This window comes from Syngnathus acus, chromosome 10, assembly GCF_901709675.1.
Source record: "Syngnathus acus chromosome 10, fSynAcu1.2, whole genome shotgun sequence".
In the NCBI taxonomy this organism is placed as follows: Eukaryota; Metazoa; Chordata; class Actinopteri; order Syngnathiformes; family Syngnathidae; genus Syngnathus; species Syngnathus acus.
The window spans coordinates 26,019,556-26,038,018 of record NC_051095.1 but is presented as its reverse complement, the minus strand read 5'-3'; the positions used below and the strand labels follow the sequence as shown (position 1 = coordinate 26,038,018).

General features: G+C 44.9%; 1 long non-coding RNA gene across 1 annotated transcript; it reads right to left on the bottom strand.

Moving 5' to 3' along the window:
* Positions 1 to 215: 215 nt before the first annotated feature.
* LOC119129552 lies at positions 216 to 9,546 on the bottom strand. Its single transcript, XR_005099249.1, has 4 exons — positions 9,536 to 9,546; positions 8,605 to 8,610; positions 3,519 to 3,520; positions 216 to 298 (listed from the first exon to the last, which is right to left on the bottom strand). It is a non-coding gene; the product is annotated as an uncharacterized LOC119129552 (long non-coding RNA).
* Positions 9,547 to 18,463: the final 8,917 nt, after the last annotated feature.

The following is an 18,463-nucleotide window of genomic DNA, read 5'->3' as shown; positions in this document are numbered from 1 at the left end:
CGGGCAGCAGTGACTGTCTACAGTCACCATATTAGTACACCAGTTGTTATTGACGTACATACAGAGCCCCCCCCCCCCTTGCTCTTGCCGGAGTTCTCAGTCCTGTCATGACGCTGTGTGGTGTAGCCTGCTAGCTCGATAGCAGAGTCCGGTATGAGTGGATTGAAGCCAGGTTTCGGTGATCAGCACCATGCAGCAGTCCTTCGCGGTCTGGTTCGCAGACATCTGTAGCCTTAGTTCATCCGTCTTGTTAGCAAGAGACCTGGCGTTGGTAAGAAACAGGCTAGGGAGCGGTGGTCTGAACGGCCGCTTCCGTAGCCTGGTTAGCGCGCCGGCCCTGCAGCCTCGTTTTTGCCTCCTCTCTCTGCGCTGCCTTCGCTTCCTCCCAGCGGGGATGGTGATCCAAGGGGAGCCGGGGCGCCTGATGATATCCTCCGGTATGTTTTGCGAGCGGTGAAACTCCGCTGTGACACTCAACTCGCAGCAAACCCCTATCCTGAGGAGCTCCTGCCGGTTGTAGGTGGTGTAATATCGACATACAGTGGGTACAAACACTAACAAAAACAAACAACGCGTAGATCGGGAGAGCACTGAGCCACTGCAACTGCGTGCGCCGCCATCTTCACCAACAGACTCAACAGCTGTTGGTGAATCTGGTGGTGCGGGAGCGCAGGCTCCTGTACCTCTTCCCAGAGGGCAGAAGATCAAACAAAGAGTGAGCAGGGTGACTCACATCACTCACAATCGTGGTCGCCTTGCGGGTGAGATGGGAGGTGTAAATGTCCTACAGGGAGGGGAGGTGAAGCACCAATAATCTTACCAGCCGTGTTCACTATGCGTTGCAGGGCCTTCAAGTTCTATTCAGTGCAGCTACCACCCCAAACAGCGATGCACCTGGAGAGGACGCTCTCAATGGTGCCACGGTAGAATGTAGTCATGACGGCCGGAGGAGCACTTGCCTAAGTGTCCGCAGGAAGTACAGGCGGCGCTGAGCTTTCTTCGCCAGTGATGCGGTGTTGGTGGACTAGGAGAGGTCCTCACTGATGTGCACTGCTCACTCTCTCCACCACAGCACCGTCGATGGTCAGTGGCAGGTGTTGGGTGTGACCCTTCCGGAAGTCAACAACAATCTCCTTGGTCTTGTTGACGTCAGCAGGAGGTTGTTGTCCCTGCACCACGTGGGCCAGAAGGTCGACCTCCGACCTGTACTGAGTCTCGTCGCCCCCGGTGATGAGACCCACCAGAGTCGTGTCGTCGGCATATTTCAGCACGCGGTTGCTACTGTAAGTTGCAGTGCAGTCATTGCGTCAGCAGGGTGAAGAGCAGCGGACTGAGCACGCAGCCTTGGGGGGGCCCCCGTGCTCAGCGTGATGCTGGCGGAGATTTGTCGCCAACACGTACCACCTGAGGCCTCTGACAGAGGAAGTCCAGTAGCCAGTTGCAGAGGTAGGTACTGAGGCCCAGCTTGTCGAGTTTGCAGATGAGTCTTTGTGGTACAATGGTGTTGAATGCAGAACTGAAGTCCACAAACAGCAATCTCACATACGAGTCCCTTCTCTCCAGGTGGGTGAGGGCTGAGTGGAGGGCAGAGCAGATGGCATCCTCAGAGGACCGTTTGGCTCGGTACGCAAACTGGAAGGGGTCTATGGTGGGGGGGAGAATGGATCTGATGTGCTCCATGACAAGCCGCTCAAAGCACTTCATGATGATGGCCGTCAGTGCCACGGGCGGTAGTCATTGAAGCAGGACGGAGCAGGTTTCTTCGGCACAGGTACGATGGTGGCAGCCTTGAACATGAACAGCCGCTGTTCTAGTGTTAAGAACACCAGTGAGATGCAGGTATTGCATACTACATAAGGAAAATATACATATTATCGCCCATTCAGTGCCCCTTGGCGATCGGACAAAAGTGTTCTCTATTAATCGCCCACCCCACCGTTGGACATAAACCTTCTCTAATTATCGTCTGGGGCGATAATTAGAATAAATATGGTATATATATATATATATATACGTATATATTATATAAAATATCCTTTATTGTATTTTATTATAGTATTTTTAAACACTGTATATGTGTACTTTTAAATGTTTTGTATTCTTAAACACTTAAGTAAACATTTTAAAGTCAAACTGATTTTCATAAACATTCTTTATTTAAATAAATAGGGGAAGAATACATTAATAATAATAAATAAGAGTAAATATATACAACATCCACACAAGACTTTTACGAACCTTTATTGTAGTTTTATACACTTCATTGTTTTTTAAATAATTTTTGCATTTTTAAACACTATTGTAAAAAAAAGTCAAACTGACTTGCAGAAAAATTTCAATAAATAAGAAAATTAATGAGTAAATATATTTCTCTCTGCTCTTGCGTGCTAGCCGACTGACGCGCCCCCGCGGCCAAGCGCGAGCGCATCAGCGCAAGACTATTATGATTTAAGTTTTATACACTCTATTGTATTTTTAAATACGTTATTGTATTCTAGACACTTTTTAAAACATTTTAAAGTGTCACGGCTCCGCTCTGCTCTTGCGTGCTGGCCGACTGACGTGCCCCCGCGGCCCAGCCCTGTCACGTCTCGTCCCCAGCCGTTCCACTCTGTGTCTGTTGTCATGGTTTCTGTCTGTGTGCTCGCCCTCCCCTCCTGTGTGCCCATGATTAGTTTGATTATTTCACCTGCCTCTTGTTACCTGTCGTGTATATAAGTCCTGTCTGCCCCTCACGCCCCGTCGGATCATTGTTGTCTTGATGTCTTTTTGGTTCCTGATATCGTAATGTTGTTGTCGTCACGCTTCATGTCTTTTTGGTTCCTGTCGTTTTCAAGTCTGTTTCGGTTAGTCAGTCAGTCATGTTATCGTTTTGTTAAGGCATGTCAGTTTGCCAAGTCTGTCTTTTGAGTTCCTCCAATAAACCCTGGTCCAAGCTGCACTTGGTCGCCTGCTCCATTCCATCCGTGACAAGCGCGAGTGCATCCGCACAAGACTTTTTTATAATTTATTTTCAAACACTTTATTGTATTTTTAAACATTTAAAGTGTAAATGTGTATCGGTTTCGCTTTGCTCTTGCGCTGCTGACCGGCTGACGCACCCCGCAGCCCAGCGCGAGGGCATCCACACATTGCTCAGAGGCACGCCCCGCGCTTAGTGCTCATTAGTGCCGCTGTCCCAAATCCTGGACGACAGTGCTTTTTTTCTACAAGCGCGATTACGCTCACTGCCAATGTCTCGACTGTTTCTGCACGGCGGTGCATTTTTCTTTTGTGCGCGGCTGTGTTACGTCTTTGCTCTCGCCCTGCTGGCCTATGGCATCGCGCGCCCCCCACGCTAGACCTCTGAGGCCCGCGTCGCCAATATGGAATTTCTAATCGTCAGTCCTCACAGTTTTGTCTGTTTGACATGCACGCCTGGCACCCTGATTCTCGTTTGCCTGACCCGCTGTGTTACGAGATGCCTGCGCGACGCGAGCTCGCTGACCGGCTCGTCATTTTAAAATGTAACGTGCAACGGCTCCGCTGTGCTCTTGCCATGCTGACCAGCTGTCGCGCCCCCCGCTGCCCAGCGCGAGGGCATCCGCACAAGATGTTTTAGAATTGGAGTGACAAGCAGACACGCATTCTACTCCGCTTGGCAATCAAGGAGCGGAGACGTGATAGTACCGTAATTTTCGGACTATAAGTCGCGTTTTTTTTCATAGTTTGGGTGGGGGGGCGACTTATAATGAGGAGCGACTTATATGTGAATTTTCTCAAAAATGTTCAAAAAAAAAAAAAAAAAAGTGGAACCGCGATGTAGCAAGGGATTACTTTAATTTGAATTTCAAGGGACGTCAGCAGCGCGGCGCGGCGTGGCGCAGCGGTTGTTTACAAAAAGGACAAAGATTGATCACGGGATGACGAAGATGACGAAGGGCCCCACGTACTACCGGCATCATTAGCGGCTTTGTTTCTAAGTGACACGGAGGACGAAGAGTTTGAAGGATTTAAGGATTTGAAGTGACACAGAAGGTTTGAAAAACTATTATGGCTTTTACGCACACCCGGTCTCTACGGAGCTCTCTTTCACCTCCGTGGATAGAAGTCGGTGGCCGGCGCTCGGACGGGTGGCTGTCCGGGGACGGTGGATGGCGCTCGGTCATGGCTTTTACGCACGCCCGATCCTATTCTATGGATCTCTCTTCCACCTCCGTGGCTGGAAGTCCACGCCGCCACACGCCTGGAAGTTTGTTTTGTAAATAAAGAGCCGTTTACCAAACCCACGTCTTTCCTTGTACTTTGTTAATGCTACAATATAGTTATATACTAGATCTGTGGAATAACGACAAGGCTGAGGTCAGGGCACAAGCGCGGCGTTGTTGACAAACGACGAGGAATTTGATCGATGGATTTAATGATTTAGAGTGCACAGATGGTTTGACAATAATATTGCTTATATAATAGTTATTTGATATCTAATTTATATATCGTTATATGGGCCTGTGGAATATTTTGACTAAAGATAAATAAATAAATAAAAATCCGCGATGCACCGAATCTATCAGCAATATTTGTTAAAAGAAATCTGCGATAGGTGAAGCGCAAAGTAGCGAGGGATTACTGTATATATTACAACTTTTCAGAGCTTTGTGCCTGAAGTGGGGGAGCTTCTAGAACGGGGGTGGGGCAAACTACGGCCCGCGGGCCACATCCGGCCCACGGGGCCGTTTAATCCGGCCCGCCAAACCTGAATAAATTGTATTATTAATTTTTTTTGGGTCATTTTCCCTGCAATTACTATGTTTCCCCAGTAGATGGGGAAGCGCCCGCCCGCGCATTTACTCCCGGGAGCCGTGTCAGAAAGCTCGGTGCACACTCACAAGTGCGTGTGTACTCAGTAGTACGTAGTAATTTCATCTATCAGTGCGGAATTTCGAGTGTAGGCTGTGACGTCAATATTCTCGTAATTCGTGCGCTGAGTTTTCAGATACAGTTTTACGCTAATGCCACCCACAAACCTTCCCCTGGAATCCTTCCATTAAAATGAGTGGCCCGAAGAAAAGAAAGGTGGACAGTGAGTGCCGAATGTTAAAAAAGAGTGGACAATTTGGCTCGACCTACGTGTGTGAGAAGACGTTCAGCCACATGATACGTCAACAAAGCCCGTCACAGATCTAGGTTAACGACCGACACCTCGGCTCTATCCTAAAAATTACCACAACAAATTTTACTCCAGACTATGATGCACTAGCCAAAAAGGGAAACCAACAATACTATTGATTTCTTTATTACTTTATTTAGATGTATTCTTTCACTGATTCTTCAAGATGATGTATTTGGTCAGAATGTTTGCCGTTGGATGTGATTTCGCCTCATTAGATAAACATATTTCATAAATCTGACCTGCAGGCGCTGAAGTGATGGAAAATATTATTCATCATAACAGTGTCGTATTTAATAAGAATCACTGATAGTAGTTTTTTGATGAAATATTTTTTTAATGCTGTTAATAAATGCATTTGTTTTCAAAAGCTTTTTTTTAATATCCATGCTTTAGTATCTACTAAAAGTAAAAACCTTTTATGCAATGACCTTTACATGTCATTTATATTACTTCACACAAACACTACATCCATCTGCTCCTGTTCGGCCCCCCGGTCAAAATTTAGAACCCAATTCGGCCCGCAAGTCAAAAAGTTTGCCCACCCCTGTTCTAGAACCATCTTGGTTGACAGGCACGGCAGCTAATGTAATATGTGGGCATACAGATGCTTTGTGTGACTTAATTTTGTCACCTGTGTGCTAATCGATCCTGTCCCTAGCATAATTTAATATATTGAAGGAATGGGGTCGAAATACAAAAGTCCTGCCTAGCTACAAAAACATATGCTCAAACCTCATTGAATAAAGTACATAAGCAGAAAAGTATATTCACATATTAAAGCAATAAAGAAATATTTTAAGCATATAATTATACCTACACACCAAATCAATAAAGCAGACATAACTAGACATTTTTGATAGGTGGTAATGACAAAGGTTTTTATAACTTTATGATCTGATTTATATTTCTGAGCACTTTGAAATAACAAATGTTTTTTGATATATTGCCTGAATAGCTTAATGACCCTTAAGGAACTGTTTAATGCATGCCTGATGTTTTTCTAAATCACGGACACTGCCAAAGTAGTCTAAAAATGTTCAGTACTTGATTGTATCTTATGTTTTGACTAATGCTAGACGCCAGTTTTCGATTACTACTGAACGTTCTGGACAGAGGGAAATATTTTGCCTAACAAAGAAATATATGGTTGGAAGCATGATTAAACTAAGAATATAATGACGTAAGCAAAGACATGGAGTATCAAAAGAACAAACTTTGCATAGTCAGGGAACATTAATAGATTAATGATGTCACAGCCAAAAAGCTCACATAATTTCGTACAAAATGACAAACTTGAAGAATGATGAAAGAATGAGGTGAGACAGTGTATGTGCAAGATGGAGGAGAATGTTTACAGGAAGGTCACTTGGAGATAAAAACCAGCAGGTGCCAGAGGGAGTCAGCCAAGGACTCGGCCAAAGATGATCGCCAAGGCCGAAAGACGGGATGGAAGACAACAGCCCCCACCCAAGGACTCGGCCAAAGATGATCGCCAAGGCCGAACGACGGGATGGAAGACAACAGCCCCCACACACACACCGTATCGCCCATAATCAGCACCCACTCCCATGGAATCAAAATCTCCTGCGAACTTGCCCCACCCCAAAGACTCATCACCCATCAAACTCGGCCCACACCGGCATGTGCAACTGAATATAAGCTGACCAAAGAACCTTGAACGTTGCCTTTTCTGAATGGAGACTTTCTGCTCTTGAAAGGCCCAGCGCTGTATTGTACTTTCCTGAAAACAGAGCTTTCTTAACAAGAATTGTGATTGAACTCAACCAACCTGTGTAAGTCTAATTTCTGCTTCAGTGTCTTAGCATTTTCCTAAATCTGAAGAAATCAAACGAGCATGCAGTGAGTAAATTGGATAACAGGTGATTGGCAATGGCTTTTGCCGTGAGGCGCAGATAGCGCGCTCCCTAAATTGTGGACAAAATCCAACAACATATATATATATATAGTATATATATATATATATTATAATTTATAGATACATACGTGTACATACGTGTATGTATATATATATATATATATACCTTGTATTCGTCCTGCATCAGGAGCATTCCAGGGGCTTGAAATTCGCGATGAAATACAGTGACGTCATCGCTATAAATTAAATGTGTAATATCTGCAAAACCGTAGCAGCACAAACGAAACTTTTTGCAGCACAAACGAAGCACAAACGAACTGCACTATTTTTGGTCCATTTGGAAGTCAATAGGGGGGCGGGGCTACGTGACGTCATCGCTATAAAATAAATGTGTAATATCTACGAAACCGTAGCAGCACAAATGAAAATTTTTCCTGCACAAACCAGCACAAACGAAGCACGAACGAACGGTACCATTTTGGGTCCATTTGGAGTAAAATGGGGGGCTGGGTGACGTCATCGCTATAAAATAAATGTGTAATATCTACGAAACGGAAGCAGCACAAATGAAATTTTTTGCAGCACAAACCAGCACAAACGAAGCACAAACGAACGGTACCATTTTGGGTTCATGTGGAGCAGATGGGGGGCTGGGTGAACTCTGGATGACCTATAAAATAATCTTTCATAACTAAAAAACCATAGCAGCACAAACGAAATTTTTGCTGCACAAACCAGCACTAACGAAGCACAAAAGAAACAGACTATTTTCATTAAATTTTGCGTGGGGTGGGGGGCCAGCTTCACGCAGGTGATAAAATGGTCTGTAACAATTACAGAGGCATTACACTTCTCTCTATCCCTGGAAAGATCTTCACCCGCATACTTCTCACCCGGGCCCTCCCGGCCATTAGAAGCAAAAGACGCCCCCAACAGGCGGGCTTCATGCCAAACCGCTCCGCAACAGACCAAATTTCTGCCCTCCGCCTCATCATAGAGAAGGTACACGAGTTCCGCCAAGACAGACATCTCTATATTGCCTTTCTTGATCTCAAGGCGGCTTTTGACACTGTGGACCACACCTCCCACTGGAAGGTTCTCACCATCCTCGGAGCACCAAGAAAAATTACCACCCTCTTTCAAAAGCGCTACAGTGATGCCGAAAGCTGTGTGCGTGTCAATGGTACCAACTCCACCTGGTTCTCAATCAACAGCGGTGTGAGACAGGGATGTGTAGCTGCACCAGACCTTTTTAACTATCATCAACCATTTGATGGAACGGATATGTATTCCAGGGGTTAAACTAGGCAGTTATAGCCTCACTGATCTGGAATACGCAGATGACACCATGCTATTTTGCTCCACCCCTGATCAGTTGAAAGAAGCCTTAGAAATCTACCAAGAGGAAGCCAACAAGCTGGGTCTGAAGGTCAGCTGGCCCGAAACTAATAATTCTGCATTATTAGAATATGGGCGATAATTCGAATAAATACGGTATATACATATATATATATATATATATATATATATATATATATATATATATATATATATACGTCATATATATATATATATATACACAGGACTGTCTCAGAAAATTAGAATATTGTGATAAAGTTCTTTATTTTCTGTAATGGAATTAAAAAACCAAAAATGTCATACATTCTGGATTCATTACAAATCAACTGAAATATTGCAAGTCTTTTATTATTTTAATATTGCTGATTATGGCATACAGCTTAAGAAAACTCAAATATCCTATCACAAAATATTAGAATATTATGAAGAAGCATACTAGTAGTCAAAGTCAAAGTCTGCTTTATTGTCAATTTCTTCACGTCAAGACATACAAAGAGATCGAAATTGCGTTTCCTACTATCCCACGGTGTAGACAAGACATATTACACCCAATTGGTCCACAGACAAACAAAACAATCAAGTAAACAATGCAAAAAGTAAAAATAAGAAGGCACATACAATGAATAAATAAGAGTACCGTATGTCCAACAGGGGGGTGGGCGATTAATAGAGAACACGTTATGTCCGATCGCCAAGGGGCACTGAAATGGGCGATAATATGTATATTTTCCTTATGTAGTATGCAATACGTGCACCTCACTGGTGTTCGTAACACTGCAACAGCGGCTGTTTTGATCTACCTCTAACAGCGGGGTGCGTCAACTGACGCTCCGTCGATGCGACACGTTTCCGTCGCACATCACATGTTGCACACGTCATGTTATCGCGATCGTCTTGTTCGAGCGCACGCCCCGATAACGTAATTGTGTGAGGATATTGTAGCGGAGTGACGAGTGTAATTGTATCATACTTTATGGAGAAAAACAATTTAAAAGGGACATTCGACGTGCTGTCAAATCAGTCATATTTAAATTTGCGCAATGACGTCGGCGTGCGGTCGCGGAGGAAAACGTACGTTTTGGGGGGAATTTTTAGCAGCATGGGCGATAATTAGAGGGATCAATGTTTTTTATTTATGTCATCACTAACACACACTGGGCGATTATTAGAATATGGGCGATAATTCGAATAAATACGGTATATATATATATATATATATATATATATATATATATACACGTCATGATGGCGCCGCGGATGGCAGCCACGGTGAGTCACTCTGTTTCTTTGTCTTATTTTGTGTGTTTCTGTGTCCTCTGCTGTCCATCCCGGATCACTTTTACCAGAGAAGCGCTGTTAAACATCGGACAGTCTTCTTCTGGTATTTTCTCTCCTGTTCTCTCCGATTCAGACTGTTTGTCGGAGATTCTAGCCGGAGCGGCGGTGCTATACAAGCTAGCGCGACGACGGCGGCGCGGAAAACGAGCCGGAGCACTCGTAAGGCTGAGGCAGAGAGGGTTCCGTTCTGCCCTACCGTCAATTCATCTGGCGAATGTCCGCTCCCTGGCGAACAAGATGGATGAACTGCTGCTCCTCACTTCAAGGAACACGGACTTCAGCAGATCCGCCGCGCTGTGCTTTGTGGAAACGTGGCTCAGCGAACGAACCCCCCACCACGCCGTGGAGCTAGCGGGGTTCCGGCTAACTCGTGCAGATCGCAGCGCGGAGCTCTCCGGAAAATCAAAGGGAGGTGGTCTCTGTTTCTACATTAATGAACGTTGGTGTACTGATGTCACGGTGTTGAAAGAGTTTTGCAGCCCTCTCCTAGAAACACTTTTCATAAACTGCCGGCCGTTCTATTCACCACGGGAGTTCTCCTCGACCGTCATGGCGGCTGTTTACATTCCACCACACGCACGTGCGAGTGAAGCCACGCAGATGCTGGCCGACCAGGTAACAGACATGGAGAAACTTCTACCAAATTCACTAATCATTGTTCTGGGTGATCTTAACAGGGCGAACCTCGCACACGAACTCCCCAGATACAGACAGCACGTAACGTGTCCCACCAGAGGGGCACAGACTCTGGACCACTGCTACACCGTGATCAAGGATGCATACCACTCTGCTGCTCGTGCAGCTTTAGGACTCTCGGACCACTGTCTAGTTCATCTGATCCCGGCCTACAGGCAGAAACTAAAAACTTCTAAGCCTGTGGTGAGGACTGTGAGGAAGTGGACAGTGGAGTCAAGGCAGGACCTCCAAGCCTGCTTTGACTGCACCGATTGGGGAGTTTTCGAAGCTGCAACTTCAGACTTGCATGAACTCACTGACACTGTCACATCATACATCAGTTTTTGTGAGGATCTGTGTGTGCAGACTAAGACCTTCTGCACGTACAACAACGACAAACCTTGGTTTACACCGAACCTCAGGAGGCTGCGCAAAGTCAAGGAGGAGGCCTACAGGAGCGGCGACCGCGACCTGTTCAAGCAGACCAGAAACACACTGAACCGAGAGGTCAGGAAAGCCAGGAGGTGTTACGGGGAGAACCTGAAGAGACACCTCTCTGCCAATCCTGATCCCTCAACAGTGTGGAAAGGTCTGCAGAGCATCACGGGCTACAAGAAACGAACCCCCCGTCCTGTGGAGAGCCCAAGGCTTGCTAACCAGCTAAACAGGTTCTACTGCAGGTTTGATCGGTCCACCCACACAACGGGACTTCCTGCAGCACAATCTACATACTCACCTCTCCCCACAACTGCTCTGTCCACACCTCTATCATCGTTGTCACCCACTCTCTCTCTTGCAGAGGCCGCGCCCGCACTCCAGATCCGCGAGGAGGAAGTGCGCCAGATGTTCCGGAGACAAAAGACCAGGAAGGCACCGGGCCCAGACGGCGTGTCACCTTCCTGCTTGAAAGTCTGCGCTGAGCAGCTGGCGCCCACCTTTGCACGGATCTTCAACCGTTCTCTGGAGCTGTGTGAGGTGCCCTCATGCTTCAAGAGCTCCACCATCGTTCCAGTGGCCAAGAAGCCCGCCATCACAGGTTTAAATGACTATAGACCTGTCGCACTGACATCTGTGGTCATGAAATCTTTCGAGAGGTTAGTGCTGAACCACCTGAAGGATGTCACGGGCCCCCTGCTTGACCCCCTCCAGTTTGCCTACCGGGCAAACAGGTCAGTGGATGATGCGGTCAACATGGGACTGCACTACATCCTGCACCACCTGGACACCCCAGGAACGTACGCCAGGATCCTGTTCGTGGACTTCAGCTCGGCGTTCAACACCATCGCTCCTGACATCCTCCAACAGAAGCTCATCCAGCTTGCGGTGCCTGCCTCCACCTGTCAGTGGATCACCAGCTTCCTGACCAACAGGAGACAGCGTGTGAGGCTGGGGGGCATCACATCTGACACCCGGACCACCAATACTGGAGCCCCTCAGGGGTGCGTCCTCTCCCCACTGCTCTTCTCTCTCTACACCAATGATTTCTCCTCAGGTGACTCTCCTGTGAAGCTCCTGAAGTATGCAGACGACACCACTCTCATCGGACTGATCCAGGACGGTGATGAGACTGCGTACAGACAGGAGGTGGAGCGGCTGGTCCACTGGTGCAGCCAAAACCACCTGGAGCTGAACTCGCTCAAGACCGTGGAGATGACAGTGGATTTCAAGCGAGACCCTTCACCACTTTTACCCCTCACTATCCGCAGTAATACTATTCTCTCCACAGACACCTCCAAGTTCCTGGGAACCACAATCTCTCGGGACCTGAAATGGACTGGCCACATAGACTCTGTCCGGAAGAAGGCCCAGCAGAGGCTGTACTTCCTGAGACAGCTCAAGAAGTTCAACCTGCCGCGAGAGCTTCTGAAGACCTTCTACACTGCCATCATCCAGTCTGTCCTCTGCACCTCCATCGCTGTCTGGTTTGGATCGGCCTCCAAACAAGACAAGCACAGACTGCAACGGACAATCAGGACTGCTGAAAAAATCATTGGAATCAACCTCCCATCTATCCAAGACTTGTACCTGTCCAGGACCAGGAAACGTGCAAGGAACATCTCTACAGACCCTTCTCACCCAGGTTGCAGTCTGTTTGAACTACTCCCCTCCGGACGGCGTTATAGAGCTCGGTACGCCAAAACCAGCAGACACAGAGACAGCTTCTTCCCCCAGGCTGTTGCTCTGATGAACTCACACCACTCTTAGAGTCTCAGAGTCATTACTGTGCAATAACATCCTGCTCTCCACACCTATTTTGAATTTGTCTACACTGTTTGTACTATGTGTCCTCTCTGCATCCATTGCAGCCTGGTCATCCTGGAAGAGGGACCTTCCCATCTGTGGTCTCTTCTCAAGGTTTCTCATTTCCCCTAGCTGGAGTTTTGAGTTTTTCCTTGCCCTTTTGGGAGTTTAAGATCAGGGGATGTTTGAGAATATTTGCCATTTTTCACATGTCCTGAGTGTTGTTAGTCACCTAAATGTTGAACAGAGGGTGTGATTTACCAAAGTCAAATTCCTTGTTTGGCACGCTCAAACATGGCGAATAAAAACTCTTGAATATATATATATATATATATATATATATATATATAAAAAACACATACGCACACACAGTACACACACGCACACATGCACACGCGCACACACACGCACACACGCGCTCTTCCAAATCTTAGAAGTCCTACTAACTGACCCATGGTTCATCTCATAATAGATACTCTCATACATGCACTCCACCATTTTAACTAAATTGGGTTTCTCATCTCTTGGACTATGATTAAAAAAAAAAAATACACGCACTGACAATGTACGGACAGAGGCCCTTTTAAAATGAGGAATGACATAAGGAGCGATTGTTTTATGAATGAGGACGAAGGGACGAGGACTGAAGGGTGCCCAGGTTGTGACAGACCAGCAAAATTTGGTAAAAGATTTTCTGGCATTGTCATGAAATCTAGTGACTATATAAAGTGAAAATGTATTAAGTTTTGAAATGTTGCGTGTGATTATTATTTTGTGTCAAGTCAAAAATTATATTTTTTTAAATTTACTTTGTTTCACATTTTAACTTATGTGTGGGCAGTGATTTAGCTGTTCCTACAAAAAGCTTGAGATATATTGTATTCATAAGACACATCTTTCAGGAGAGGGATACAGCAGTATGTTTAAACATTTGGTTCAGTTTGTTGCTCATTCAATTTTTATTGTATATCACGATGTAAAAATTTTGCTTTACATTCCCTTGAGACAACCAGAATTATTACGTGCATTCCATATTCATGGTGTAATCAGTGATTAAACAGTCTACTAATAATATAGATACACAGTATTTAACTTTTATATGGGCACATGATGCTTTCCAGCTATTGATGGTACATGCAAGTCCCCTTGAATTCACAATCAATATTCCTGACTTGAGGTTATCCAAGATGAACAATCAATCCTGCTTTGTGGTTGGCATTTTTCTTTTCCTATGGCTTCTGTGGGGACATATTTCTGAAAAATATCAGGATCACACAGAATAAGATGAAGCCTACAATTCTAACACATCCACTTCTTAAGCAGTCATGGTGTTGATTTAATATGCAGTCGACCTTGCTCATGTCGACTAGGCTGTAATGGTCAAATCCCTTTGAATTTAAGGCAGCCATTAATGACATATGTAGCCCTCAAATATTAACAGCATACTTTAAAGAAAACTGGTCCTTTATTTAAGTACCTTACTTCAGAGGCAGAGAGCTGGCACCCAAGGATTTTTAGCACAGACTTGATGTATAAAACTGAGGATGTAGAAGCCTCATGGGAAGCTTAATGGTGCTTCAGTTCGAACTGACTGGACCAGTGGTAGCAACAGAGCGAGCATCAAAGCATTGCCTGCTCAACAGGAGGCGGATAAAAATTGGCATCTACAAATCCACATTTAAAAATGATTCCTATTTAAGACATACAAGAAGAAAGTGATACTCAGTTTCTTTTAGGTTTCAGGGCAAAAAGTCTATCCTTTAATAGCCACCCACCCTACTACCCCCACATGTGGAGAGCCCTTAGGCAGGAACTGATGGGATACATAAGGCGACATTTTTAGCTTTACCTATTAGTAACACATCAATGTACAACCGTTCCCCTGAGGCAATGACCTTTAACCTCAGATATCCAGCAGGAGGTGAAAGATCAAACTGCAGATAAGTAAGAAAGCCTGTACTGATTTGTAGAAAAAGGACCAAAAGATGGAAGGAAGGCTGTCTGCCAGTTCTTTTTCACAAGGTAATGATGCATGCACGGTTTTCCCACTTTTTAAGTGTGGGCATTTCTGGCGTTTATGATAAAACCAAAAGAGGAAAGACACCACAGTTGCCCGAGTAAAGTATCAGTAGTAACATAGCTCTGTAAATTAAAAAAGGTGATAAAAGGGGAAAAATACACCAGTGAAACACCAATATGTTTGCAGATTTTGTTGTTGTTGTCAAACTACAGTATTACACTGATAAGCATACATTTTTATAATTAGCAGTGGTCGACTGCTCTCCAGGTGGGCACACAAAACAAGGGAAGAATTAAAAATGCTCAGTTTTCCAAACACTCTGGGGCATTGGCAATGAAGTAATCCACATTGATGACGATTACACGTCTTGCAGTTTGGTACTTTAGCACCCAGCAACTTGAGTACTCCAGTGCTGGTCCTAAGGTCAACCCTACAAATATTTTTTTATGTTTGATAATTCTTCAGTAAGTAAAATGGTAAAAGAAGTTGGAGCACTAGTACTTACTGGATTCAGCCCCCCAAAATATGTCTTTGCGAGGCTTAGGTTGTATTGTTATTGATCTAATTTATAAGGGATATATTATTTCTAAGTGTCAATAATGGACGTAGACCAACTGATTAAAATTTAGAATGGCTCCCACTAGACTGAAGACCACTTTAAGGCCCTAAGTGGCAAAGGTAACAAATGTTGCTTTCTCGACCTATCATATTAGTGGCAATATTAGGCCCGCTTTACTGTTCCTGTAATCATTAGTTTGATTACATTATGTTATTCTAACACCATTCTAATACATTTTACAAGTATCTGTATATTTTGCATATTTGTTTGGCTAATTCGATGGCCGCATCAATTATAGCACTCTCCGCTCGGCTCTCATTTAGTATTCTAATTTTGCAGAACTGTTTCATGACACCATCAACATATTCGTCACGTAAACCTGCACACGTAACGTTACTTTCAGTAAAGTTGTTGCAGACTAAACGTGCCCTCAACCAAGCAAAATCACACCATTGTTTCTTAACATTTTATAATGTCTTACGGATAAAGAATTTGAGATTAGTATTTTGTAACACAAAAATAGCTACTATGAAACTATGTATGTGTGTGTGTATATACGTATATACCGTATTTATTCTAATTATCACCCATATTCTAATAATCGCCCAGTGTGTGTTAGCGATGACATAAATAAAAAACATTGGTACCTCTAATTATCACCCATGCTGCTAAAAATTCCCCCCAAAACTTACGTTTTCCTCCGCGACCGCATGCCGACGTCATTGCGCAAATTTAAATATGACTGATTTGACAGCACGTCGAATGTCCCTTTTAAATTGTTTTTCTCCATAAACTATGATACAATTACACTCGTCACTCCGCTACAATATCCTCACACAATTACGTTATCGGGGCGTGCGCTCGAACAAGACGATCGCGATAACATGACGTGCGCAACATATGTGCGACGGTAACGTGTTGCATCGTTGGAGCGTGAATTGACGCATCCCGCTGTTAGAGGTGGATCAAAACAAAGTCAAAAGTCAAAGTCTGCTTTATAGTCAATTTCTTCACATGCCAAGACACACAAAGAGATTGAAATTACGTTCCCACTATCCCACGGTGACAAGACATAGTACACAATATACATACAAGTAAACAACACAAAAAGTAAAAACAAGAAGGCACAAACAATGAATAAATAAGAGTGATGAATAAATAATAAATAAACAAATAACATAGTAAATAAGAGGAGCAAAAATGGAGCAAGTGTGCATACAGCAGACAGTCAGAATATAGCGCAAAAGTACAGGACGCTACGCAGAAGGGGGGAGAGAGTTCAGGATCCTAACAGCCTGGAGTATGAAGCTAGATAGATAGATAGATAGATAGATAGATAGATAGATAGATAGATAGATAGATAGATAGATAGATAGATAGATAGATAGATAGATAGATAGATCTTTATTGTCATTGTCACACATGTACAACGAAATTTAAAAAGTGCCAACCGATCAGCGCATGAGATAAAAAAATAAATAGTGTGAGTGTCAGTTTCAGTTCAGTTTAAATTTCAAAGGTTAGATGTTGTATAGTTCTTGTCACACGCTTATCTTAAAACACTGTGTACAGCTGTTGCTCATACCCTTTTGAAGGTGGAGGTGGAATGTCCAAAATGGAGGCAAGCAGGCATGCAGGCCGAGGTAGAGAGGCAATGGCAGGCAGGCAGGCAGGCAAAGGTGGTAGGCCAAGCAAGGATAGGGGGGAGAGGGAATGGCAGGCAGGCAAACAGGTGGCACACAGGTACAAATCCAAATTGTTTGTAAATCAACTAAGGTTTCAACATAAAGGGTTCAAAGAAGTAAACTAAAGTTTGGTTTCTAAATTCCAAGGTTCAAGTTCCAAAAACTACAAGCTTGGAGCAGACTTGAAGTAGCTTGAAGCGGGCTTTTTAGCGGTACAAAACTATGTCACTACTGTCTTCCTTCCTTGTCTAACTGAGACTGACTACCAAGTGGGAGCAGCCTATTTATTTCCCTGATCAGGTGACAGATCAGGTGACCAAAGGCTTTGTCAAATAAAGGTCCATGGCCCAAGGCATGCGAATCTTAAACAAAAATAAGAATTTAAGCTAAGGAAACTAAATTGGCTCCAACAAATAGAATAAAAGATTAAAAAAAATATACAAGCTAAAACCCCACAGAAGAACATACACAGTCACAATCATTTACTACGTTTAGCGGCATTTAATGTGACTACCGCTGTAGGGTAAAAACTGTTGGTGAATCTGCTAGTCCTTGACCTAATAGCGTCTGCCTGACGGCAACAGTTCGAAAAGGGAGTGGCCAGGGTGGGAAGTGTCCTTCAGAATGTTCTGTGTTTTTTTGAGACAGCGGGTTCTGTGTAGGTCTTCCAGTGTGGGGAGAGGGCAGCCAATGATCTTCTGTGCTGTGTTGATGACCCCTTGGAGCTTTTTCCTCTGAGCAGCAGTGCAGCTGGAGTACCAAACACATATACAGTACGTTAAAGTGCTTTCTATGGAGCAGCGATAGAAGGACACCAGCAGTCTTTGTGTAATACTGTGCCTCCTCAGCACCCTTAGGAAGTAGAGTCTCTGCTGGGCCTTTTTTAGCAGCTCAGAGGTGTTCACGCCCCCAGGTGAAGTCCTCCTCGATGTGGACTCCCAGGTAGCGGAAGGAGGACACCCTCTCCACACAGACCCCGTTGATGATGACTGGTGAAATGTCCGTTTTATTTTTCCTCCTAAAATCAATGACCAGTTCTCGGGTTTTAGCCGTGTTTAGGAGCAGATTGTTCTCACCGCACCACTCCGATAGCTGCACCACTTCGTCCCTGTAGGCAGACTCATCCCCCTTTGAGATGAGCCCCACCACGGTGGTGTCATCCGCAAATTTCACAATGGTGTTGCTGCGGTGGGCGGGGGTGCATGTATGTGTGTAGAGCGTGTAAAGCAGTGGGCTCAGTACGCAGCCCTGTGGGGAGCCGGTACCAAGACTGAGAGGTGTGGATGTATGACGGCCCACTCTCACCCTCTGGCTCTGACCCGTCAGGAAGCTCTTAATCCACCTGCAAGTATTGTGTGGAAGTCCCAGGCCCCCCAGTATGTCCACCAGTCTGTGGGGGAGGATGGTGTTAAAAGCAGAGCTAAAGTCCACGAAGAGCATCCGCACATAGCTTCCCGGCTGCTCCAGGTGGGACAGTGCAGCGTGGAGGGCTGTAGCTACTGCGTCCTCTGTCGATCTATTTGCCCTGTAGGCAAACTGGTGGGGGTCAAAACCTCTGAAC